At 37.3% G+C, this 26694-nt stretch overlaps 1 protein-coding gene across 3 annotated transcripts in view; it reads right to left on the bottom strand.

Moving 5' to 3' along the window:
• IL33 (interleukin 33) overlaps nt 1-26694 on the bottom strand; it is a 156613-nt gene that overhangs the window by 35324 nt on the left and 94595 nt on the right. The gene's annotated exons all lie outside the window — the stretch shown is intronic.

The raw sequence follows: 26694 nt of genomic DNA, 5'->3' as shown, positions 1-26694 counted from the left end.
ATCAGAATCATCTCAAATGTAACCCCTACCCCATCTTCCACTCACAACCCTTCCTCTGCCCCCACACATTACAACTTGGCTCCCTTCAGAGTTGAACTTCACAATTTCAACTTCAGTGCTATTTATATTGAAATTCTTTTGCCATTTATATTTTCACTTTGGGCCACTGGCTTCTTCATTTACAACCTTCACTGAGAAGTCAATTTATTCTTCCAAACTTCTTTATATATAGGGTCACCCCCTATTGTATATCAGTTATGCGCAGCTTATTTGCAAATAAAAGCTCTCAGATACTCCATGCATCACAACATAACTGACCTGCCTCTCTGCTCCCCATTGTTCATCTCTCCTTCCATATAGCCCACAAATCTTACAGAAGATATCACTTTTTGTTGTAAAAGCAAATCCTACGCTGTAGATCCCAGCTCTTCTTCACCTCATGAGAAATTTTGCTTCTACATGCTCTCTTTCTTTCTCTCTTTTGGCATATGTAATATGCCAACTTGGCTGTTTCTGCATCCTCAGACCATACATCAGAAGGAAGATGGCTGTAGTACTTATAGGATGTTGTGATGGGACTATTTGCTACATACACACAGGCCTAGCAAGTCCCCACCACTGTCCAATCTGCAAGTTTAGAAGGGTGAACTTGAAATAAAGGGGCAGAAACACTGTTCTGAAAAATAAATAACAGGAATCTTTTAGTTTTCTTCTTGGCATACTGGTTAGGGTTCTGGAATTCAAGGGAAAAGGAACTGAGATGGCAAGAGATGACTGACCAGAACTTGGGAAAGGTACAACTGTGATAGCGTCCCTTTTGGAAAAAACTATTGAGGGACTGAGAAACAGTTATCCAGTTTAAAGCTGTTTCCTGTTCTATGTAGTAATGTCCTTTCTTCACCCCTAAGCCTGAGCAATATCTGCTACAAGCCATAGTGTTGTGTTTGTGGAAAAGGAAGGAAAAGGGCTATGTCCACTCTTGGGATAAAGCAGTTAAGAAGGAAGGCAAGCAGGCAGGAGGCTGAGATGACCAATGCTGATTAGGAATTGAGCTGTGTGCAGTAAATTGGAGGGAAAGGTGACAAGTAACAATCAAGGGAATGTCAGCATACTCTACCCTGAGAATTCTTGCAAGTACTGAGATTACAAGGGATAGATAGTGTGGCCTTCTAATGTATACTGAACTCTTCATTATTACAAAATTTCCCTCTTTATCTATTTGTTTATTTAAGAAGTATCTCTTATAAGCAGTATATAGTTGGTTTTTGTTTTGTTTTTAACCAGTTTGACTATCATTTGTCTTTGAACTGGAATATTTCCTATTTACATTTATTGTAAATACTGACATATTAGCATTTATTTCTATCTTGCTTTATTTTTCTCTATTTTGTCTCCCTGGTTTATGCCTCATTTTCTTTCTTTTCTTGCTTCTTTTGAATTAATCCATTTTTAAAATTATGAAATTTTTCCCTAGCAGTCATACACTATAACTTTTGCCTCCTCAGTAGAGTAAGACTGCAAAAAAACCAGAAACACACAACAAACAAACAAACAAAACTGCCAGAACTTTGGCTCTGCTTTTAAGAAGCTTTCCAACTTTTTTCTTTTTTTGTTTTTGCCTCTCCCTCAGGCAACTGCATAATTTGGCAAGTGTTTTGAAAAAAAGAAACTCTTCGCATGTCAGGCTTAGTTCTCCAGCCCTCTCTTTTCACTGAGTTCTTGGCTCTTTGAGCCTCTAATTTTGTCTCTTCAGCCCCACAAAACAACCAGAGGCTTTGCTGATTTCTCTGTGTCCTAACAGCAGCCTTCTGCCCAGACAAAACCCAAATTCCCTGCCTCCTACAGAACACACAGAAATGGCAAATACCAGTAGACGAAAGGCAGCTGTAACTGTCAACTAATCTCTCCTTGGAATCTTGGCTCCTCATCCTGATTGCTTCAGCAGCTTTCTCCTGCCTTTAAACCTTCTCTTGGATATTTTCAGTAGCAACATTGGACTGCCACAAACTACTGAATTACATTGGAAGTAAAATCTCTGACTGTCTGAGTTGAATACAAATGAAAGCCTGGCTCTAGAAGCCAGGAGGATTGCCAGCCAGTTGGGCTTTCTTCAAGTGGCCATAGAATTTATTATCCAAACTATAAAACTTTTGAAAATGAAAAGAATGTTATTAATAATTAGGTGAACCCTGAAATATGGTTACTCCAGGTTTTATGGCTTTTTTATAGTTCTTCCTCCTTCCCTGTTTCTTCTCAAATACCAAATCTGCCCTACCGATTGCCTGCTTTCAGGGCAGATTCAAGGTATACAGATGACTGTCTGAAATTTTGCAGACTCATAGATACATACTAGATCTGGTGATGTTATTTTGTTCCTAAAAGAGAAAGAAAGCTAAAACTGAGGGTTTGCTACCAACAGATTTTTAAAAACTGAAATTGTAAAGGATATACGTCAGGCAAAGGAAGTTGATCCCAAATGGTAGGTCTGAAATTCAGGTGAGATTAAAGAGCAAAGAGTATTATGAATGTAGAGGTAATGCTAAACAAATATTCACTATAAATGATGAAAATAATATCTTGTAATGTTAAGGGAGAGTAAAACATAGGAAAGACAAGACAGAGAGAAAAGACAAAATATAGTAGATTTAACCCAAATTTATCAATAATTTCACTCCATGAATTAAATGCCCTAGTCAAAGAACTAATTACTACACTTGAAAAGACAAGATCCATTTATATACTGTTTTTAAGAGACATATGCAAAATCTATAAATTGAAATTAAAGGGTAGAAAAATATATGCTGGCAAATCCAAATCAATAGAAAGGTGACATTGCTTCATTCATGTTATGCTTTAAGGTAAAAAGTATACCTGAAGATAAAGAAGTTGACTGAATAATGACAAAACATTCAATTCACTGGGAAAAAATACATCTAAACTAACAAATACCTATTAACCTAATCTAAAGTACATTAAAAAAAATGAACAGAATTACAGGGAGAAATACACATATCTATCATTCTAGTGAGACATTGAATACATATATCTTAGCAATTATTATTAAGCAGAAAAAACATCAAATGCATACATAAATTGCACCTCATCTAAGAGTGGAGAATACATACTCTTTTCAAGCACACATAGAACATTACCAAATTAAACATATTCTTGTCCATAAAGTAAGATGCAGAACTATTTCAATTGATGTCACTGAATATGGCAGTGTAGAGAATCCCTCCACAAAAGCAACTAAGCTGGAAAAATCTCATAGAATCCAACTTAACATGACCCTGCAATCTAGTAAAAATTTAGAATAACTGTGGAAAGCTTAATGAAGAAAGAAACTGATGCATTACAATAAGAGAGTGCTGTGGAATTTTAAATTGCCCATTTGCCGTCCTTAATCCCCAAGATCAGTGGCAGCCATGAAGATGGCAGTGTTACCAAACCAGGTTGGGTTTTACCTGTTGCCTGGAAAGCCAAACACCAAGACAATGAGATTGAAGCAGAGAGAGGGTTTAATCACAAAGCAGCCAAGTGAGGAAACAGGAGAATGAATCTCAAATTTGCCTCACCAAAAATGGGGACTCAGGGATATTTATGGCATGGGGGACAAGGTGGTCTGAAATGTGGAGACAGATGATTGGAGCTGAGGAGAGGTGAAGCAATTGATGATCTGCGCAAGCGTAGTCAGACTTCATGCCTCTTCATAGGAAGCACGTTCAAAATGCGTATTATTGTGTTAACATGATCTGAAGGTGGAGTTTTTAGCCTCTTGACATCAAAAGTTCACTTATCACACATCTGCATGGGCCCAGTTGATGGGTTTGTGGTCTCAACTGGCCTGAAGTGGACAAGGGATTCTAATTCCTGAAAAACAGCTCAAACACCCATTACCATGGTGACACAGTCTCCAGGGAGATGTTACCTATAGGAACCTACTGGGAGTCAGATAACATATTGCCTAAACAGCACAATTAACAATGGGTGGGCAAACAGCTTAAAGCCTTAATCAGTAATTGCAAAAAGGAAAAAAAAATTAGCTCCTGGCTACTTAATCATCAATGGCTAACTGCCCGTTTCAGCAGCCTCCAACACTACTGTAGATGCTAGTACCAGAGGAAGCAAGGTGGACCTTATTCTCAAAGAATTGCAGTTGTGTGTTTTGACCTGTCTGGGGTTCCCTAAAGGACTGGTGCAAGTACTTGCTTTTGTTTTATCTTATTTGAAGCATTCCCAGGGCTGTGGTGGCTTCCCAGGCAGTGTTTTCCAAAGCATTTAAAGGGAAAAGTATTGGCTGCAGCAGCTTGGGCCAGTGATAAAACAGTCAGAATAAGTAATAAACAGATCAAAAAGCCTGGGAAGGAAAAGGGTGAGAAAGGAGATACATGGGAGAATAACGGCTTTAAAAAATACCCAAGTATACTGGAGACTCAAGGAGGAAACGCTCAGACCCAAAGCTGGACACAGGTTCAGAATAGGCTGAGAAGATCCTACAATTTCACTTCTCGCTGATGAACAGTAAAGAAGAGTTTTTGCATACCATTGAAAATAAGTTGGCATTCCTTCAAATTTGATTATTACAAAGTTGAGATTTTATTGTAATCCCCAGGGAAACCACTAAGAAGAAAACAAAAATATACAGAAAAAGAGATAAGAGGAGAATCAAAATGGTACACTAGAAAAAATCGGTTAATCAAAAAAAGAGTGCAGCAATAGAGGAAATGAAGAAAAAAGATACAAGACATATGGAAAACAAATAGCAAAATGGCAGAAGTTAAGTCCTTCCTTCTGAGTAGTTACTTTATGTAAATTGATTAAATTTTCCAATACAAAGGCAGAGATTGGCAAAATGGATAAAAAACATGATCCAACTATATGCTGTCTACAAGAGACTCACTTTAGATCCAAAGACACAAATAGATTGAAAGTAAAAGGATGGCAAAAGGTATTCCAGGAAAATAACAACCAAAAGAGAGCTAGTGTGGCTATGCTAATATCAGACAAAATAGACTTTAAGACAAAAATTGTCACAAGAGACAAGGGACATTATACATTGATTAAAAGAACAATGCATCAAGAAGATTGCTAATTATAAATATATTCACACCAAACAAAAGAGCCCCAAAATATATGAAGTAAAAACTGACAGAACTGAAGGGAGACATGGACAATTCAACAATAATAGTTGGAGACTTCAATATCCCATTTTCAATAATGGATAGAATAATTGACAAGAAGATCAATAAAGAAATATAGGTCTTGAATAACATTATGAACCAACTAGATCAAACAAACATCTGTAGAACACTTCAGCCAACAACATCATAATAAGCATGTTTTTCTCAAATGTACATGGAGTATTCTCCCAGAGAGACATATACTAGGCCACACAACAAGTCAATGAATTTAAAAAGATTAAAATCATCCAAAGTTTCTTCTCTGAGCACAATGGAATAAAACAAGAAATCGATAACAGAAGGAAAATTAGAAAATTCACAAATATGGAGAAATTAAATAGCATACTCTTAAGCAACTAAGTCAAAGAAGAAGTTATGAGTGAAATTAGAAAATAATTTGAAATGAATAAAAATGAGAATGCAGCATACCAAAACTTATGGGATGTAGCAAAAATACTTATAAGAGGGAAATTCATAGTGACACAGGTCTACCTCAAGAAATAAGAAAAATCCCAAATAAACAATCTAACATTTAACCTAAAAGAAACTAGCAGAAGAAGAATAGGCAAAGACCAAAGTTAGTAGAAGGAAGGAAATAATAAAGATCAGAGTGAAAATAAATGAATTAGAGGCTAAAAAGACAATAGAAAAGATCGATAAAACAAAGAGCTGGTTCTACAAAAAGAGAAAAGAAATTGACAAGCCATTTACTAGGTTAACCAAGAAAAGAAGAGAGAGGGTTCAAATAAATAAAATTGGAAAGGAAAGAGGAGACATTACAATTGATACCACAGAAATACAAAAGATCGTAAGAGACTACCATGAACAATTATACACCAACAAATTGGATAATGTGGAAGAAATGGATAAATTACTAGAAACATATCATCTTCTAAGACTGAACCAAGAAGAAACAGAAAATCTGAATAGACCAATTACAGTCATGTGGTGTGTAATGACGTTTCAGTCAATAACAGTTCATACATACAACGGTGATCCTATAAAATGAGTACATTATAGCCTAGGTGTGTAGTAGGCTATACCATCAAGGTTTTTATGAGCACACTCTGCAATGTTTGCACAATGAAATCATCTAATGATGCATAACTGAGAACATACCTCTGTCATTAAGTGATGCGTGACTGTACTAGTAAGGAGATTGAATCTGTAATAAAAAATCTCCCAGTACACAAAAGTTCAGGACCAGATGGCTTCACTGGTGAATTATACCAAACATTCAAAGAATATTTAATACCTATCCTTCTCAAATTCTTCCAAAAGATTGAAGAGAAGGAAAAGTTTCCAACTCATTTTATGAGGCCAGCATTACCCAGATACCATAACAAGACAAGGATACCACAAAAAAAGAAAAATACAGGCCAATATCCCTGATGAACTTAGATGCAAAAGTCCTCAAAAAATATCAGCAAACCAAATTCAACAATACATTAAAAGGATCATACACCATGATCAAGTGGGATTTATTCCAGTGATGCAAGGATGGTTCAACATCTGCAAATCAGTCAGTATGATACACCAGATTAACAAAATGCAGGATAAAAATCATATGATCATCTCAATAGATGCAGAAAAAGCACTTACAATTCAACATCCATTTATGATAAAAACTCTCAACAAAGTAGGTATCGAGGGAACCTATCAACATAATAAAGGCCATATATGACAAATCCAGAGCTAACATGATACTAAACAGTGAAAAGCTGAAGCTTTTCCTCTAAGATCAGGAACAAATCCAGGATGTCTGCTCTTTCCACTTTTATTCAACATATTATTGGCAGTTCTAGCAAGAGCAATTAGGCAAGAAAAAGAAATAAAACATCCAAATTGGAAAGGAAGAAGTAAAACTCACTATGTGCAGAAGATGTGATACTATATATAGAAAACCCTAAAGACCCCACCAAAAAACTGTTAGAACTAATAAATGAATTCAGTAAAGTTGCATGATACAAAATCAGTGTACATAAATCTGTGGCTTTTCTATACACTAACAATGAACTATCAGAAAGAGAAATATAGAAAGAAATTCCACTTACAATTGCAAGAAAAAGAATAAAACACCTAGACATAAAGTTAACCAGGGAGGTGAAAGACCTCTACACTGAAAACTAAAAAACATTGAAGAAGGAAATTGAAGAAGAAGTAAATAAATAGAAAGATATTGCCTGTTCATGGATTGGAATAATTAACATTGTTAAAATGTCCATACTACCCCAAGAAATCTATAGATTCAATGCAATCCCTACTAAAATTAAAATGGCGTTTTTCAAAGAATTAGAATAAAGGATTCTAAAATTTGTATGAAACCAGCTGTATGTCTACACAGTAGCAATGAATCAAAAAATAAAATCAAGAAAACGATTCTATTTCCAGTAGTATCAGAAAGAATAAACTACTTAGGAACAAATTTGACTAGGAGATGTAAGAATTGTACACTGAAAGATTGTTGAAAGAAATTAAAGAAGATATAAATGAATGGAAACACATTCCATGTTCATGAATCAAAGGGCTTAATATTGTTAAGATGGCAATACTCCCCAAGTTGGTTTATAGATTCAGCATAATCACCATCAGAATTCTAGCTTTCTTCTTTGTAGAAGAAAGACTTTGATAAACTCATTCTAAAATTCATATAGAATTGCAAGGGACCCAGAATAGCTAAAATAATCTTGAAAAAGAACAAAATTGGAGGACTCTCACTTCCTGATTTCAAAACTTACTACAAAGCTAAAGGAATCGAAACGGCCAAATGTACTGACATGAAGACAGATACGCAGAACAAAGGAATGGAGAACCCAGAAATAATCCCTCGCATATATGGTCAAATGATTTTTGTCAAGGGTGCCAAGGCCATTCAATGGGGAAAGGAATGGCCTTTCTGACAGTTGTGTTGGGACATTGGATATCCACATTGAAAAGAATGAAGTTGGACCTCTACTTCACACCATTTGCAAAATACATCAAAATGGATCAAAGACCTAAATGTAAGGACTAAAACTATAAAAATTTTAGAAGAAAATACAGGGGTAAATCTTCATTACCTTATATTTGGAAATAGATTTTTAGATCAGCCCTTGTGTATTATGAGACAGAAATAGATATTTGTTGTAACAATTTGCAGCTATTGGCTATGCAGCGTGACTCAGTGAAAGCTCACCAGAAGCCTGAGGGCAATGGAGCCAAGTAGGGCAGCCCATAAAGTCAGCCTCTATGGTCACAGAGCAGGGTTGTGGGATGGGGAGAGTGGGCCTAAGGGACACTCAGAAGGCATCTAGCCCAAAGGCCAGGGTCCCCTTCTTTAGAATTTTGCCCTCAGCAGTCATGTCTCTCTGCAGGCCAAGAATCTAGCCTGAGTTGGAGCTGGTGGCGTGATCCCTAGGTCACTGGATATCCTCCCAGACTGACACACCACCTCCTGGAGGAAACCTCTAATGGTGCCTCATTTTTCTTTGTATCCTCTGTGCTCAGCACTTGCTCATGGGATATGTAATAAAGATGTAGGTGTTGACACAGTGAAGGTAGAAATACTTATTTCTGACTCAGTTTCACAGGATCATATTATACAATTTCCCTATTCCTCTTCCAACCCATATAAGACCATCTGGGATTAATCTCTTTGAAAAATTAATTTGAAAAGGCTCTTTTCCTCACTGTTAAAATATTTGTTGACCAGAATGTGGTGTGACTTGAACAATGTGCTCCTCAAATATCTGCTGTAAATGCTCCATCTTGAATCTCTAGCTCTTAGGGTTCTTTTTCTTCTCTAATTCCACAGAAATCAGAACTGCGTAAAGGTCAATCTTCCTTTAGCAAAAAACAGTAGAAACCAAATACCCTGAGTACAATCAGGATAGCAAAGTCTAAAGTTCAACCCTGAAATTTAGTATCAGGTATCACCTATTCTTATCCCCAATTTTCTCTTGACTTAAAGCTATTGTTGGTTAATCTGACTCTGCATAGTGGCTCAAAGATGAAATTGTGAGAGTAATAAAATGCAGAGAATCACAGGTGTGTTCCTGTGAAAGACATTTTAACAAGTGAATGTGGTGGTTTTTATGTCTCATTCTTGGGCATGTGTCCCAGGCGCTGGGCATTCCTGCTCCCATTGGTATTACAATGAAGTGCAATGTTTGCTTTCCGTCTCATCTATAAGGTGTGAGCTGCTAGATGAACCTCATCATATGCAAATATCTCTGTGACTAAATTAGGCCCTGGCACCTAGGAAAGCTCAATAAGTATTTTCTGAATGGATGATTTCCCCAGATTGTAATAGTAAGACAAATTGCTAAGTGTACTATTTGCTCACTCTGAGTCATGCACTATGCTAAGCATCTTGCATGTACTATCTCATTTAATTTTACAGTAATTCAATGAAGTTGATACTAGTTATCCTCACTTTGCTGATTTATAACCAATGTTTTGAGATAAGCAACTTTCCCAAGTCAGTTTTTAAAATATATCTAGAATTTGATCACTTATCACCACTTTACTCCTCTCACCTGGTCCAAGTCACTATCATTTCTCACCTGGATGTACTGTTCTCCAAATATCAGTTAGCTCAAGTGGCTTATAGCGTTGTTCAGATCTTTTATGTCTTCACAGAATTTTTTTCTAGTTGTTTTATCAATTACTGAGAAAGGAGTGCAAAATCTATAACCATACTAGTTAAATTGTCTATTTCTCTTGTTAATTCTGTCAATTTTGACATCATGCATTTAGAAACTCTGTTATTAGGTACATACACACATTATTCTTTTGTCTCCCTTTTATTATTTTGAAAGGTCCTTTTTTTCTCATGATGTCTTTGTCTCAAAGTCTACTTTATTTGATATTAATAGAACTGCTCCAGTCTTGTTATTCTCACTATTTGTATGATATATATTTTTCATCCATTTACTTTCAAGCTATCTGTGTCTTTATATTTAAAGTACATCTCTAGTAAACAACATATGTTTGGAATTCCTTTTTATCCATTCTGACAGTTTCTGACTTTTCATTTGAATCTTTAGTCTATTAACACAATGTAATTATTGATATGATTGGATTCAGGTCTACCATTTTACTATTTGTTTCACTTTGACTCCTGTGGTTTTTATTCCTTTTTCCTACATTTTTTGGATTATTTGAATATATTTTAGAATTCCATTTTAATTTACCTACTGTCTTTTTAGCTATACTTTTTTGCATTTTTAGTGGATTTATAGGCATTGCAATTCACATCACTAACTTTTAACAGTCTGCTTTGAGTTAATATTGTACTGCTTCACAGAAAATGGGGAAAACTAGCTAGTGTATAGGTTGATTTACCATCCCCTTATGCTATAGATGTCATATGCATTACACCTACATATATTACAAGCCCTACAATATAATTTATGCTTCTAATAGTTTGTGTGGATTTTAAAGAAATTAAGGGGAAATAGCCTTCTTTTAAATTTTATTTTATTGAGGTCATAATGGTTTATAATACTGTGAAATTTCAGGTGTACGTTACTATTTGTCAGTCACCATATATATGTGCCTCTTTACCCCTTATTCTCACCCCGTAAACCTCTTCCCTTCTGGTAACCACTGATCTGTGATCTTTGTCCATTTATCTGTTTATCTTCCACATATGACTGAAATCACACGGTGTTTGTCTTTCTCTGTCGGGCTTATTTTGCTTAACATATTACCATCAAGGTCCATCCAGGTTGTTGCAAATGGGACGATTTTGTCTTTTTTATGGCTGAGTAGTATTCCATTGTGTATATATATATATACACCACCTCTTCTTTATCCAGTCATCAGTCAGTGGCACTTAGGTTGCTTCCACAACTTGGCTATTGTGAATAATGCTGCAATGAACATATGGGTGCATAAGTCTCTTTGAATTGCTGATTTCAAGTTCTTTGGATAAGTACCCAGTAGTGGGATAGCTGGGTTGTATGGCATTTCTATTTGTAATTTTTAAAGAAATTTTCATACTGTTTTCCGTAGTGATTGCACTAGTTTGCATTCCCACCAGCAGTATATGAGGGTTCCCTTTTCTCCACATCCTCCCCAACATTTGCTATTTTTTGTCTTTGGAATTATAGTCATTCTAATGGGTATAAGGTGATATCTCATTGTAGTTTTGATTTGCATTTCCCTAATTATTGGTGATGTTGAACATCTTTTCGTGTACCTACCGGCCTTCTGTATATCTTCTTTTGAAAAATGTGTGGTCATATCCTCTGCCTACTTTTTGATCAGGTTTTTTTTTTTTTTTTTTGATGTTGAGTTGTATGAGCTCTTTATTTATTTTGGAGATTAACCCTTTGTCAGATAATATGATTTGCAAATATTTTCTCCCAGTTGGTGGGTTGTCTTTTCCTTTTTTTCCTGATTTCCTTTGCCTTGCAGAAGCTGTTTAGTCTGATGAAGTCCCATTTGTTTAGTTTTTCTTTTCTTTCCCTTGCTCAAGTTGACATGGAATTTGAAAAGATGCTGTTAAGACCAATGTCAAAGAGTACTGCCTATATTTTCTTCTAGGAGTTTTATGTTTTCACATCTTACCTTCAAGTCTTTAATCCATTTTGAGTTAATTTTTGTGTATGGTGAAAAATAATGATCTATTTTCATTCTTTTGTATGTGGCTGTCCAGTTTTCCCAACACCATTTATTGAAGAGAATTTCTTTTCTCCATTGTATATTCTTGGCTTCTTAGTTGAAGATTCACTGCCCATAGATGTGTGGTTTTTATTTCTGGGCTTTCATACTGTTCCATTGATCCATGTGTCTGTTTTTGTACCAGTACCATGCTGTTTTGATTACTATAGCTTTGTAGTATATTTTGAAATCAGAGATTGTGATGCTTCCAGCATTCTTCTTTTTTCTCAGGATTGCTTTAGCTATTCAAGAACTTTCTTGCCCCATATGAATTTTAGGATTCTTTATTCTATTTCCGTGAAGAATGTCATTGGGATTGGGATTGCATTGAATCTGTAGATTGCTTTAGGTAATATGGACATTCTAACTATGTTTATTCTTCTAATCCCTATGCATAGAATATCATTCCATTTCTTTATGTCATCATCAATCTCTTTCAATAATATCTTATAGTTTTTATTGTATAGGTCTTTCACCTCTTTGGTTAAATTTATTCCTAGATGTTTTATTCTTTTTGTTGTGATTGTAAGTGGGATTGTATGTTTCAGTTCTCTTTCTGTTAGTTCATTATTAGAGTATAGAAACGCAACTAATTTTCATAAGTTGATTTTGTACCCTGCAACTTTGCTGTAGTTGTTGATTATTCCTAATAGTTTTCCGATGGATTCTTTAGAGTTTTCCCAATATAGAATCATGTCCTCTGCAAACAGTGAGAGTTCCACTTCCTATTCCTTACCTATTTGGATACATTTTATTTCTTTTTCTTGCCTAATTGCTCTGGCCAAAACTTCTCATACTATGTTGAATAAGAGTGGTGAGAGAGGGCACCCTTATCTTGTTCCTGTTCTCAGAGGGATAGGTTTCAGTTTTTCCCCATTAAGTATGATGTTGGCCTGGGTTTGTCATATCTGGACTTTATTATGTTGAGGTATTTTCCTTCTATATCCATTTTATTGAGAGTTTTTATCATAAATGGATGTTGGATCTTGTCAAATGCTTTCTCTGCATCTATTGAGATAATGATGTGGTTTATATTCCTTAATTTGTTAATGTAGTGTATCACATTGATTGATTTGAGGATGTTGAACGATCCCTGTACCCGCTATAAATCCCGGTTGATCATGGTGTATGATCCTTTCGATATGTTGCTGTGTTCCAACTATTCTCAACTCAATCCTTTTCAAAAAAGAAAGTATTAAATCTTCTTTGAATGTTTGGTGAATTCTCCTGAAAAGCCATCTGGTCCTGGACTTTTGGTTGTGGGGAGGTTTTTGATTACTGTTTCAATCTCTTTATTTGTGATTGGTCTGTGCAAATTCTCTATTTCTTCTTGATTCAGTTTGGGGATGTATGAGTCTAAGAAATTTATCCATTTCTTCTAGATTGTTCAATTTGTTGGCATATAGTTTTTCATAGTATACTCTTAAAATCCTTTTTATTTCTGTGGTATCCATTGTAATTTCTCCTCTTTCATTCCTAATTTTTTTAATTTGAGCCTTCTCACTTTTTTTATTAGTGAGTCTGGCTAAAAGTTTGTCTATTTAGTTTCTCTTCTCAAAGAACAAGCTCTTAGTTTCATTGATAGTTTCTACTATTTTTTTTGTTTCTATTTCATTTATTTCTGCTCTAATTTTTATTATTTCCCTCCTTCTGCTGACTTTCAGCTTTGTTTGTTTTCTTTTTCTAGTTCTGTTAGGTGTAGTTTAAGGTTGCTTATTTGAGATTTTTCTTGTTTGTTAAGGTGGGCTTGTATTGCTATGAATTTCCTTGATAGGACTAGTTTTGCTACACCCCATATGAGTTGGTATGTTATATTTTCATTTTCATTCATCTCCAGATTTTTTTATGTCTTTGTTGATCTATCGGTTGTTCAATAGCATGTTGTTTAGTCTTCATATATTTGTGACTTTCCCAGCTTTTGCTTGTAGTTGATTTCTAGTTTTATAGCATTATGTTTGGAAAAGATGCTTGATATGATTTCAATCTTCTTAAATTTATTTAGACTTGCCTTGTTTCCCAACATATGGTCTATCTTTGAGAATGTTCCATGTGCACTTGAGAAGAAAGTGTATTCTTCTGATTTCAGATGGAGTGTTCTACATATATCAATTAAGTCCATCTGGTCCATATTTTCATTTAAGACTACTGTTTCCATGTTGACTTTCTACCTGGATGATCTATTCATTGATGTAAGTCGTGGGTCAAGGTCCCCTACTATTATTGTGTTGCTGTTAATTTCTCCTTTTAGGTCTGTTAATTGTTGCTTTATATACTTTGGTGTTCCTGTGTTAGGTGCATATATATTTACAAGTTTTATGTCCTTTTGGTGGAATGTCCCTTTTATCATGATATAGTGCCCCTCTTTGTCTCTCATTACCCGTTTTATCTTGAAATCTACTTTGTCTGATATAATAATGGCAACACCTGTTTTATTTTGTTTGCCGTTAGCTTGTAGTATCATCTTCCATCCCTTCACTCTGAGCTTGTATTTGTCTTATAGCTGAGATGTGTTTCCTGAAGGCAGCATACTGTTGTGTCTTGCTTTTTAATCCATCCAGCCACTCTGTGTTTTTTGATCAGAAAATTCAATCAGTTTATATTTAGAGTGATTATAGATATATAAGGTCTTAATACTGCCATTTTATCACTTGTTTTCCCATTTTTTCGTATTTCCCTTGTTTCTCATCCTATGTATTTCCAACTGCCAGTTCAGTTTGGTGTTTCTCTATGATAGTTTTCTCTTTATTTATTATTTGTGTCTCTATTCTGGTTTTTTGTTTAGTGGTTACTGTGAGGTTTGTATAAAAGATCTTGCAGATGAGATGGTCCATTTTCTGATAGCCTCTTATTTCCTTAGCCTAAGCCAGTTCCATCCCTTTCCTCTTCCCATATGAGTTATGTCGGTGTTGCAATCCAATGTATACATCAGGATAGATGCGGAGAGGGCTGATGGCCACTCTGAGATTATTATAACCAGCGTTTCAATATATACAAAGCTTACATCTGTTAAACATACACAGTCGTTCTGGATGAAGCGAATGCCAAGAATTCTTAGTGATTTCTCAAGGAGCCCTCCCTTGGCCTCTGTTTTGATATTATCATATTATTGCTGTGCTCGTATATTTTATCTTGGAGCATGCAAGTCCTCCTAGGCAATGGCCCCTCCTGCTCCTGATATCATGTCTCCATCTGTGCCCCCAGGCGACCGATGCCTGTCTTAGGTTGCCTCCCCCTGGAGGTCTTACCCGTCATTGGCTAACCGGCCTTCTCACCTCCAGGTCACAGTTTGTTGACAAACTTTTTCCAGTGATTATTAACCCTTCCTGCGTCAGGGGCGGCTACAAGTTACTGTTGTCACAACTTATTCCATTTTGTGTTCTGAGTTTGTGATTAAAATGAAGTGATTTTTGTTATTTTTGATGCTTTCCTTCTCTTTATCTTTAACGTTGTAATTAAGTGTGCTAACCTGTTCTGATAGAGAGCTGAAATTTTCTGATTTTGTCTGCCTATTTATCTCCTTGCTCAAGGCTTTGTAAACTCTTTCTTTTTTTTCAGGTATGAGGGCCTTCTTGATCATTTCTTATAGGGGGGTCCTGAGATGAACTCCCTCAGCTTTTACTTACCTTTTAGTTATTTCTCCAACATATCTGAAGGATAGTTTCACCAGGTTGAGTATTCTTGGCTGAAAGTTTTTGTCTTTCAGAATTTTGAAAATATCCTTCCACTCTCTCCTAGCCTGTAAGTTTTCTGCTAAGAAATCTGCTGAAAGTCTGATAGGAATTCCTTTGTAAATTATTTTCTTCTGCCTTGTTGCCCCTAATATTTTTTCTTTGTGGTTGGCTTTTGCCAGTATGCCTCAGAGAAGGTCTTTTTGCATTGATGTAATTAGGAATCCTTTTAGCTTCATTTACATGTAATTCCAGCTCCCTCCCCAGGTTTGGAAAGTTCTCAGCTATTATTTCTTTGAACAAGCTCTCCACTCCTTTCTTCCTCTCTTCTCCTTCTTGAATACCTATAGTCCTTATGTTGCATTTTGTAATTGAGTCAGATATTTCTTGGAGAATTTCTTCGTTTCTTTTTAGTCTTAGTTCTCTCTCATTGTCCATCTGCAGCATTTCTATGTTTCTGTCCTCTAAATTACTGATTCTGTCCTCCATAATATCAGCTCTATTTTTTAAGGATTCCAGGTTTTTCTTTATCTCATTGATAGTGTTTTTCATCTCCAATATTTGTGATTTTTTTCCAGTCATTTCAATCTCTTTTGTGAATAGTTCCCTCTGTTCATTAATTTTATTCCTGAGATCCTTAAACTCTCTTTCTGAATCTTCTTATAACTCACTGTGTTTCTTTATAACTATTTTGAATTCTCTATCATTTAGGTTGTAAATTTCTGTGACTTCAGGATTGATTTCTGAGTACTTGTCATTTTCCTTCTGGTCTGGAGTGTTAATATACCTCTCCATGCTATTTGATGGGGCGGACTTTTGCTATTGCGTAAAGTAGCTTCTGGTAGCAGATTCCACCTGCCACCACTGGAGGGGGCAGGAACGGTGTTATCTGAGCCCACTGTAACCCTTTGCAGATGTGGCTATCCAGCTGTGCCACCAGAGCCCATCTGTGTTTGGCTGCTGGCCACTCTGTTTCATGCACATATGTTCAGGTGCTCTGGCAGGGATCCTCTGCTCTGGCCAACTGGCTGAGCTGGTGTGCCAAGTAGGAGGGGTGGAGAGGCACTTTCTTTCATGTGCAGGATATTCCTGTGATTGTTTCACTGTCTCAGTGTGGAGCATTCCCACAGGCTTGGAGGGAACTGTGAGAGCACAAGCATTCCCACAGAGGGCTGCCTTTTCCTCCTTCTCCTCTCTGTCACGTGCCAGTTACTGTGCAATGTCCCATGCCCTAGATCACTGCTGGTTGGGAGGGATAGGAGATCTCCTTTTGTTTCTCTGCTGCCTCCCGGAGGGTGTCCAGCACTGCCACCTTCAGACCTAAGGCTGTGTGGATCTCTCGGACGTCTATTGTGTTCTGTGAATGTCTTCAGTTGGTTTATGAATGTCCTTTTCATTGTATCTTAAGGAAGAGAGACTAACGGAAGAGCTCACTCTCCTGTGATGCTGACATCACTCTTGGGAAATAGTCTTTTGTATTTACAAACATAGTTACCATTTACGATGATCTTTCATTCCTTCTTGAAGATCTGAATTTCCACATGGTTTTATTTCTCTTCAGACTGAAGAACTTACTTCAATATTATTTGTTGTACCACAGATGTGGGGGTAATGAGTTCTCTTAGTTTCCTTTTATCTGAAAATCTTATTTCACTTTCATTCATGAAAGATGTTTTAGCTGAATATAGAATTCTGAGCTGACAGGTTTCTCCCCTAGTGCTTTAAAGATATCATTTTGCTGTCTTCTAGCCTCCATTGCCTCTTATGAGAAAGCAGCTGTCATTTACACTGTCATTTCCTTATATGTAATATATCATTTTTCTCTTTCTTTCAAATATTTTTCTCCCGTCTTTATCTGCTTGCCTATGATGTACTTAGGAGGATTTTATCAACTTATTTTTCCTTTATTGGCTTCACCAAGCTTCTTAAAATTGTGAATGTGTGTTTTATGCTAAATTTGGGGGATTGGGGCATTTTTTTCCATCTCAATTAACTCTCTCCTCTTCTTCAATTATCCAATTACATATATGTTAGAACTTTTGATATTATCCCATTGTTCCATAGGCATTGTTAAATTAAAAAAAATTTTATTTATGTTCTTCAAATTGGGTAATTTCTATTGATCTATTTTCCAGTCTGTTGGTTCTTTCCTCTGTCATTGCATTCTGTTCTTAAGCCTACCCAGTGAATTTTTTATTTTAGCTATTTATTTTTCAGTTTGAAAATTTCCAATTGGGCCTTTCTTCTGCTGAAATTTCCCATCTTTTAATTAATTGTGAGTTTATTTTTTTTTATGCCACTGAGCATGATTTTAATGTAAGCTTTGAAATGTCAGCTAATTCCAACATCTGTGTCATCCTAGGTTGTTTTCTGTTGATGTATTTTCTTACGAATTCATCGTGCTTTCCCACTTCTTCGAATGCTGTGCAATTTTGGACTACATCCTCAATATTGTCAGTGATATGATGTAGAAGCTCTGGAATTTGAATATTCGTCTGAAGAATATTGATTTTTAAAAACATACAGTTAACTTTTCCTTTGCAATGAGTGTAGTTTAAATGTTAGTTCATTTCTTTTAACCTCAACTGGTCTACTTTGAGTCCTTCCCCAATATGTATCTTCAAGGGTTAGACAGAGATTTTGGCAAATTTTATACCCAGAATTTGGGGCTTCCACTTTTTGGTTCTCTCCTCTCTGGGATTTCCTCCTTTATTTTTTAGTGGATGTAGTGTCCCAAACTCAAACCCTCTTCTCTAGTTCTTAAGGAATTAAAACTATGGTTTTCTATCAAAGCTTAAGCCACCTCACATGGCTAAAAGTCACACTAATAAAATGGGAAACTGGCCTTTGTTCTCTTCTGTCAAGTATTGAATCCCTGTAGTATCTACTTGTTTTTGTCACTATCTGGTAGCAAGTATTTGTTTTTATATTTTTTTCTACTTCATACTTGTTATCTATGAGAGGACTGATTTGGTAACTGGCGTCATTGGAAGTGGTTCTTTCATTTATTGCTTTTTTGCTAATCTTTTGTTGTAAAATAAAACACAGATACAGAAAACCATCCAAAATAAATGTATAACTTAAGTAAATGTGTTGTCTGCAGCCACAAAGGGCAAGGAATGACAGGTACTGCCAAAGCTACTTGGTTGTTTAAGCAATCAAAGTTTATCGATAAAGGGAAACGGAATGAGGAGCAGGGATTAAGGGGAACAACAAATGGGTACTTACAACATCCACACCACAATCAGCCTGGGAAGTCCCAATAGTTTGTACAGCAGGTGGGAGTGCCAATTGTCCAGGTCAGAGGCAAAGTGTCCTTTCCTCAGTGAGCCTCCCAATTGTTCTATGCCTGTGACTCCCTGTTATCTTAAGGTTTCTCTGGTTTCTGAGTCAGGGTTTCATACCTTTGGATACTTTGAGTTATTTCTTCTTGTTCCCACAGATAGGGTGTTTTCTAAAGTCCAGTCAGGTGCCTGTCAGGGTGGCCAGCCCAGACAAGGAATATGACTCAGGATATATTCTTTGTAACTTGTGCCTTAGAGTCAGGGTGGAAGTGGCCATCTTTGGCCCCGAGGCCAGACACATTCCTTCATGTAGGGCCCAGGCCCAGTATTCTTGGAAGGTGGGGAGGTCAATGAACTCTGTACAAAACGTTATAAGACAACCTTGTAATCACCTCCCAGGTCAGAAAACAGAATCCTGTCACACTTCAGAAGCCACTTCCGTGCGCCCCCTCCTGTCACAACCCTGCTACTCTGCCCATAATTAACAACTACTTTAACCTTTATAGCAATTATTCTCTTGCACTTTGTAGTTTTTTCTTCCAAATGTGCATCTCTAGATATCATAGTTTGTCATGTTTTAAAATACTCCTACTCAAATATAAGCTCCATGAGCGCAAGAGTTTTTGTACATTTTGTTCACTATTTTATCCTTAATACCTAGAACAGTACCTGGCACAGAGTAGGCACTCAATAAGTATTTGCTGAATGAATGAATTAACAAGCATAATTTCTGCTATGTGTTGCTGTCTCTCCTCATATTCTCAACATTGAATATTCAGAGATCTAAAAATTACTCTGGAAACATTGATATGTCTTTATATTACTTAAAGAAAATGCCCTTCTCTGGAAAAAATGACAAGTTATAGTAGCTTCTGTTCTTTTTACAACTCAATGCATTCATTCAATCAACAAATATTTACTGAACACCTCTGAAGTGCCAAGCACTAATCTATACACAGAAAATACAACACTAAAATGGCAGAAAAATCCCCTCACCCTGGAGAACTTATATTCTAGTGAGGGAGAAAAACTATATAAGCAAATAAACAAATAGATATATCATGCAATATCAGGTTGTGGTAAAAGCTGTTAGAGAAAAATAAAGTTAGATAAGAGTGCAGAGCATGTTAGGGTTTGCTATTTTAGACATCTTGGGGTAAGATCATGCTTGTCCAAGGAAGAGAAATGAATGCAGTGTGCCTGAAGGCCAGTGCATGAGGAGAAGAGGGGTAAGAGAGAAGATCAGAGAGGAGGCAAGGGATCAGGTTATGTAAGGCTTTGTAGGCCATGGTAAAGACTATGGGATTTATTTTAAGTATGATAGGAATGTAGGGGAGGATATTTGGTAGCCAAATGACATTATATAACTTTTGTTTTAAAAAAAAAACTTATTCTGGCTGCTGTCTAGTGAAAAGACTTAAAGAATGGACAAGAATTTTTTTAAACAAAGGAGTTCAATGGGGGACTATTGCAATAATCCAGGCAAGTGATGATAATGGCACAGACCAAGTGCTGGCAGTACTTTAATTTGGGGTATATTTTAAAGACAAAGGCAGCAGGACATTTCTAAAAATCACAGGTGAAGTGTAAGAGAAAGTGGGGCACCAATGATAATTCCAAGATTTTAAGCCTCCCAATGGGGTTAGGAGATGTCACTTATTGAGAGACAGAGGAATAAGTAGAGAGCAGGTTGTGGGGTAGGGGGAGAGAATTAAGAGTTCATTTTGGGCTGCATTAAACGTAAGATATCTACTAGACATAGTCAAGTGGAGATGTAAGTATGCTGCTGGATATACAAGTTTGAAGTTTGGCATATACATGGTTTTTTCATTACAAAACGGAAAACCATGGGACTTGAGGAGGTTGCATAGAGAGGTTTCCTAGTCTGTTTGGGATGCCATGAGAAAATACCATAGATTGGGTGGCTTAAACAACAGAAATTTATTTCTCACAGAAATTTATTTCCGGAGGCTGAGAAGTCCAAGATCAAAGTGCTGCCAAGGTAGGTTTCATTCTGAGGCCTGACAAATAGAAATGGCAAGCAATAGGATATACTGGGGTATATGAGGAAGCCATTTGGTGTAAACCTAATTCAGCCTGACTTTGTTTTTTCCAAAAGGGCCTGACTGGCCATTGAGCATGCATTGTATATCTGCTTTAAATATTTACTATGGCAAGAACAAATGGCCTTAAGATAAAGGTGCAACTTCCCCCCTACATTGGCATTTCCTTAAGGATAAGCATCTTTGCTTAGGCTAGGAACTGATTGCTGTGCTCACCTTTGACCACCCAGCTCACCTGTTACCACCCAGCTGGCGACAACAGACCTGCCACCCTGCTGTGTCCACCGAGACAACAGACCTACCCGCTGTGTCCATCAATCGCTGTGCCAACAGAGCAGTCTCACGACTATTGTAAAAGGGACATTTCAATCATATATGAAACATCCTGTTTGGGGGATATAACCACTCTGTACACCCCACTTCTTTGGTGTCCTTTCTTCCTTCAGGAAGAAAGGCCCCGGGTCATGGTCCTCACATTTTAAGTCAGAATAAACTCACCCAAATTTTCATTTATAGATTGGTTATGGATTATGTTCATCGACAGCCCTCTTCTCTTGGCTTGTAAGTGGCTGCCATCTTGCTTTGTGCTCATGTGAACTCTTCTTTGTGCGTGCATGAAGAAACAGAAAACACAAGCTCTCTGGTGTTTCTTCTTATCAGGACACTAATATCATCAGACCATAGCTCCACTCTCATGACTTCATCTAACTCTAGTCATTCTACAAGGCCAAATACCATCTCCAAATGCCATCATATTGGGAGTTTAAGGCTTCAACATATGAATTTGGGGAGCACAAACATTCAGTCCATAACAGGAGGGAATGTAGACTGAGAAGAGCAGCAATCTGAAGATCAAATCCTGAAGTATTCCAATATTTAAGGATTGGAAATAGTCAGAGAGCCCAACAACTAAGACAGGAAGGAGCCACAAATGAGGTAAGAAGAAAACCAGGAAAGTATGACATCTTGAAAGCTAAATGGAGAAAGTATTTCAAGTGTTGCACCTGTGTCAAACTTCTGCTAAGAAGTTAGGAAAGAATAGGATTCAGCACTCCCCATTTGGTTCTGACAATTTGGAGATAATGATTACTTTGGCAAGATCTGCTTTAGTGGAAGGTGGGATGAAAAGCCCTCAAGAGAGAACAACAGGAGAAATGCAGAGATCATAAGAATAAACAGCTCTCTCAAAGAGTTTTGATGAAAAGAAAGTGGTAGCCAGAGGGGACGATGTGGTGCTAAGAAAGGATTTTATGGGATATGTTGCAACAGTTTGTATGTTGGTGTGAATTAGAGAGTAGGGCGGGGACATGATGATGCAGGTGAAAGAGGAGTAATCACAGTGTGAAAGTCTTTGAGCAGGTCCATGGGGATGGGATCCAATGCACACATGCAGCAGTTAACCTTATATCCATTATTTTTAAAAAGACAGACAGAATATATGGCACAAATGCAAGTATGCTGGTATATTTGGGTGTGGGAGTATATAAAAGTTTTCTTTTACTTCCATTTTGTCAAGGGAAAAGGAAGAAAGGTCATGAACTGAAAGTGAGAAAAGTGGAGAAACTGTTCAATGTTTAGAATAGAACAGAACAGAACAGAATAGAATAGGAGAAATGCTGAACAACCCTGAAGACCACTTGCATTTGAGAGTCTTATGTTTAAAATGAGACCTATTTGCTAGTTGTGTGCTTTTCTTGGGATACGTTCAGATCCTCTGGTACAAGTGCTGAGTAGATAGAAAATTGGATTTACAGGGCTGGAATATGTTGGGTGAGAATGATAGAGAAAGATAGGAGAAAAGGAGTTGAAGATGTATGCAAAGAAGTGATGAAAATGACAGATCATAGAATGTCAGCTAGTTGAGAGGAAAGTGAGAATATGATTGAATTGATGGATAGTGCAAAGGTGGTAAGATCAGTGAGCTGAAGGTGCCAGTGAGGTCAAAGGCTTTTTGGACTATGAATGAGATAGGAAGAGATGTGGTGGTGATCATAAAGCAGTATGCTTGAAATAGAGATTTTGTTAATGGTACAATAATTGATCTCACACATGACCATGGGAGTGAGTAACTGCAGTGGGTTAGAAAACAAGTTCACTGGAGGTGAAGAGTTCAAGGAGTTATGACCTGGATATTACTTGGATTACCTTCACTAATATTAGAATCATCAATTATGATGATAAGATGAATAGTGAAGAGAGAAAGACTGTAAGCCAAGTAATCAAATTTTTACTGAAGAAAGAAGATCAACCATGATGATGATATATGACTGAAATAAGGAATGGAAGGTTCAGTGCATGGAATAGTCTGATGGCATGTACTTTAAGTACTTTATAAACTTCAATTTTTTCTCTTCTCAGGCGTTTTGTTTCTAAATGAGAAAGCGTCTTTTTTTTAGTATAGAAATTACCATCATCTTCATAATCATTTTAGTTGACCTTCTATAGATCTCCTTTAGCTTCATTATGACCTTAAAAGTAATGGTTAGGACTTCTGGAAGAGTAGTGTGAAACTTGCCCCAGTGAAACAACCAAAACTCATAAAAACTATTTTTTTTTTAAATTTTAAAGTCTCTGTAAAATGTCCTAAAGGCATAGTGTAAATGAAGAAACATTTATTTTAAAAAAATCTAGATCTCAATAAGAACACTGAGAATCTGTGAAACTTGAGCCATGATCTGCTCCCTCCTCCTCACCCCACCTCACAGCTCAGCATGATGGAAGTTCACTCCAGGCAGGTGTGGCCAAGAAGACAGGGGTCCCTCTTTCTCCATTTCCCTGGGCTTTGGTTTTTCCTTGGGTGGGCGAGGAGATTACCAGCATTCCTCATCTTTCCCAGCTTTGTGTTGCAGACTCTAAATTCAAGGACAGTGTGGCCAAAAAGTTGGGGTTTCCGTTCTCCACCTAGCCCCCACTCATAGGGCAGAGACTATACCCTAAGCATGGCAGGCTGAGAATACTGGGGCCCTGAATACCCTCATCACAAGTCACTTGTAAGGTAGAGGGTTCCAAACTGAGAGAGGTAAATTGAGAGGACCAGATGCTGCCATCCCTATCCAGCACTCTGCTCCTGAAGCAGAGGTGTTGCTCTATGAGAAATGGACCGCTGTGCCTGCCCCCAGCTCTGGAGCAGAGGTGCAAAGATTTTGCCCAGAGGCAAAAGCAGGCCATAAGAACAGAGTTTCAAAAGTTCTCCCCAAGAGAACTAACTTTATCTGCAACAGAGAATGGAGAAGTTTAAGCCAAAGGGCACTCTTGAAAACAATGGAGATTTTGATGGTAAGCATTTAAAAGGAAGACAATAACTCCAGGAAAACAACAACTAAACTGTAGACCAGGTAGTCAACCAAGAGGACCAGGAAAAGAGACAGCTAATAGGTAATGTTAGGTATTTTGTAGAAACTGGAAAGAATATTGAACTAGATATCAAGGGATGTGCTTTCTAGGCCAATCTCTGTCTCTTGCTGGGACAGAGAGGTGCAATCACTCTTCATTTTATGTGCATTCTTCAAAATTGAGAACTTTTTGATTATTTGTAGTTATGAAAGTTGTGAAGATTATAATGAATATATATTAGAGGATATATGTGAAAGCAAGTGTCTGTCTGTTCAATACTAGATTTAAATATCAGTGCTTGAGGTCAAAGAGTGACATATTTTTATGTTGGGGTGACCCCAATAGCCAATGGCATAGGACTACCACTGATCTGGCTTCATCCTCCAGCCCCACCCTAAGAGGCCAAAGGCTCTGGCCAAGGCCATTCCAGGAGGGAGGCAAAAGATAGCACATTTTTGGGTCTTCCCTCCCAGATATAGGAAACCTGGTTACATTTTCCCCTCTAAATCTATGTGTCACTTGGGAGAAGGTCCCTTTGATGAGGATTTTTAGGCTGGTTAATTTTAAAACTGCAGATGAGAATCAGGCTCCGAGGAGTGGAATTTGCTTGCCCTTTGATCAGAAACAATTGCATTTGTGAAGGAAATCTCCATGCCTCCCTCTCTGTGCCAGGAGGAAGGGGGGATGGCCTTATCTCTGGAAACTCTTAATGGGGAAGGCAAGAACTTAAGTCGTTTACTGTCTGGCAACCTCATGTAACTGACCCCCCTCCCCAAAATCCTCCTTTGTCTTTAGTTGAAGATAATATTTGAGCGGTGACTTCTGCCATTTACTCAATCCGGTTTGATTCTTATCTAAAAGTTGTGGGACCGCCCAATGGCCGGACCCTACCGGCACTGGTACCATTTTAACTTTTTTTCCTTTGTCATGTAAAGAGATGACTCACATATCCATGCCTTAAATTTAGCCCTAACCCTCAACTCGGGACAGCAGCAGGAGCTCTGACTGCCCGTGGGTCCTGTCCCCACACACCAGCTCTGCCTGCCCATGGGTCCTGTCCCCATGCTATTCTATACTATTCTCTAAATAAAAGAGCACTACTGCCAGATCTTGAGAGTCTAAGAAATCTTTCTTTCGACTCCTTGGCTCACCGACCCCGCATCACCTTCTCCTCTAAGTTTAGGTTTTCTCTTCTAAAAAAATAAGAGAGTTGAAGGTGAGGATCTTTAAAGCATCATCAGTGCTAGTATCTTATAAGTGTATTCCAGCCTAGAGATCTTTAATCTCTAATCTTTTCTCATGAAGTCTTGTCATGATCTTTTAGTCATTTTTTAAAATCTATTTTGGATTTGCTTCACTTTGGAGATTCAATGTTCCAAAGGGCTAAAGGGGCCCTTGTGAAAAGGCATGTTTTCTCTGTTAACACTCAACATGACACAAATGATAGAAAATGTGAAATTTCTATATAGATAGGTCAAAAATAATTGACTCTAACCTCCAAATTAGATAATGAAAATACCCACAGTGGCATTTGCAGCCCATTTTTCTCTTCCAAGTGAATATCTAATTCCCATGCTTATGTAAGAACATCATTTTTCTGGGTACAGGTCTATATTTATGATTTGAATTGAAGTGAGAATTTTAAATTTTTTAAATCATATTTCTCTCCTGAGAAGCATTTTTTCTAGAAATCCTGTTTACCACTCCCTGTCAAAAACTGCTTAATTTCCTCTCCATACCTGACTTCCTCTTCTACTTCATTCCTATTGTAGCCAAGTTTTTAAAATAAGCTTGACTGAAGCAAAACCCTCTGGAATGTGTCTATGTTCACGCATTCAAACTATGCTCAGGCAAGTGCTGGGAGACATGTGCATAGGAAACTAAAATTCATTGAATGCCTGCTAAGTGCCAGGTACTTTACATACATTGTATCATTATATATACAACATTATATCGTTCAGTATACATAATGTCCCTATAAGAGATCCTGCTACCTCCATTTTACGGATAAGGAAACTGAGGTATGGTTAAGTTACTTGCCCAAGATAACACTGCTAATATGTGTTGCAGCCAGGTCTGTCTGACTGCACTACACCTTGCTGATTCTACCCCTGTGTTAACATTTCCACCAAAGGTTTAATAATAAATCACTCTCAGTTATCAGTCAGGGTCCAATCAGAAAAGCAGAATTACTCTAGGCATTTCAAATAGAGAATAAAATCCAAAGGGGTCAAAAGGGGCCACTGATGGTACCCCGAGCTCACAAGGGTTGTGTTACTGAGGAGACACTGCTGGGGCCCTTCTGTGGTTGCTGTTACTGTTGAAACAACTGCTGCTGTTATATTCCAGGAATCCGAGAATATGCACTCTTACTCAAGCTGCAAGAACTTGGGGGTCCACAGTCCCACTGATCGCTACTGGGCTCACTGCCAGGACTTCTGGAGCTTATGGTTGCCTGCTGCCACTGATAGATCCAAAGGCAGAAAATGGAAAAGATGTCTTCTTTCTTCCTCTTGCC

This window comes from Equus quagga, chromosome 6 (genome assembly GCF_021613505.1).
Source record: "Equus quagga isolate Etosha38 chromosome 6, UCLA_HA_Equagga_1.0, whole genome shotgun sequence".
Lineage (NCBI taxonomy): Eukaryota > Metazoa > Chordata > Mammalia > Perissodactyla > Equidae > Equus > Equus quagga.
The sequence above is the reverse complement of the archived record's forward strand: the minus strand, read 5'-3'. Positions and strand labels throughout refer to the sequence as shown.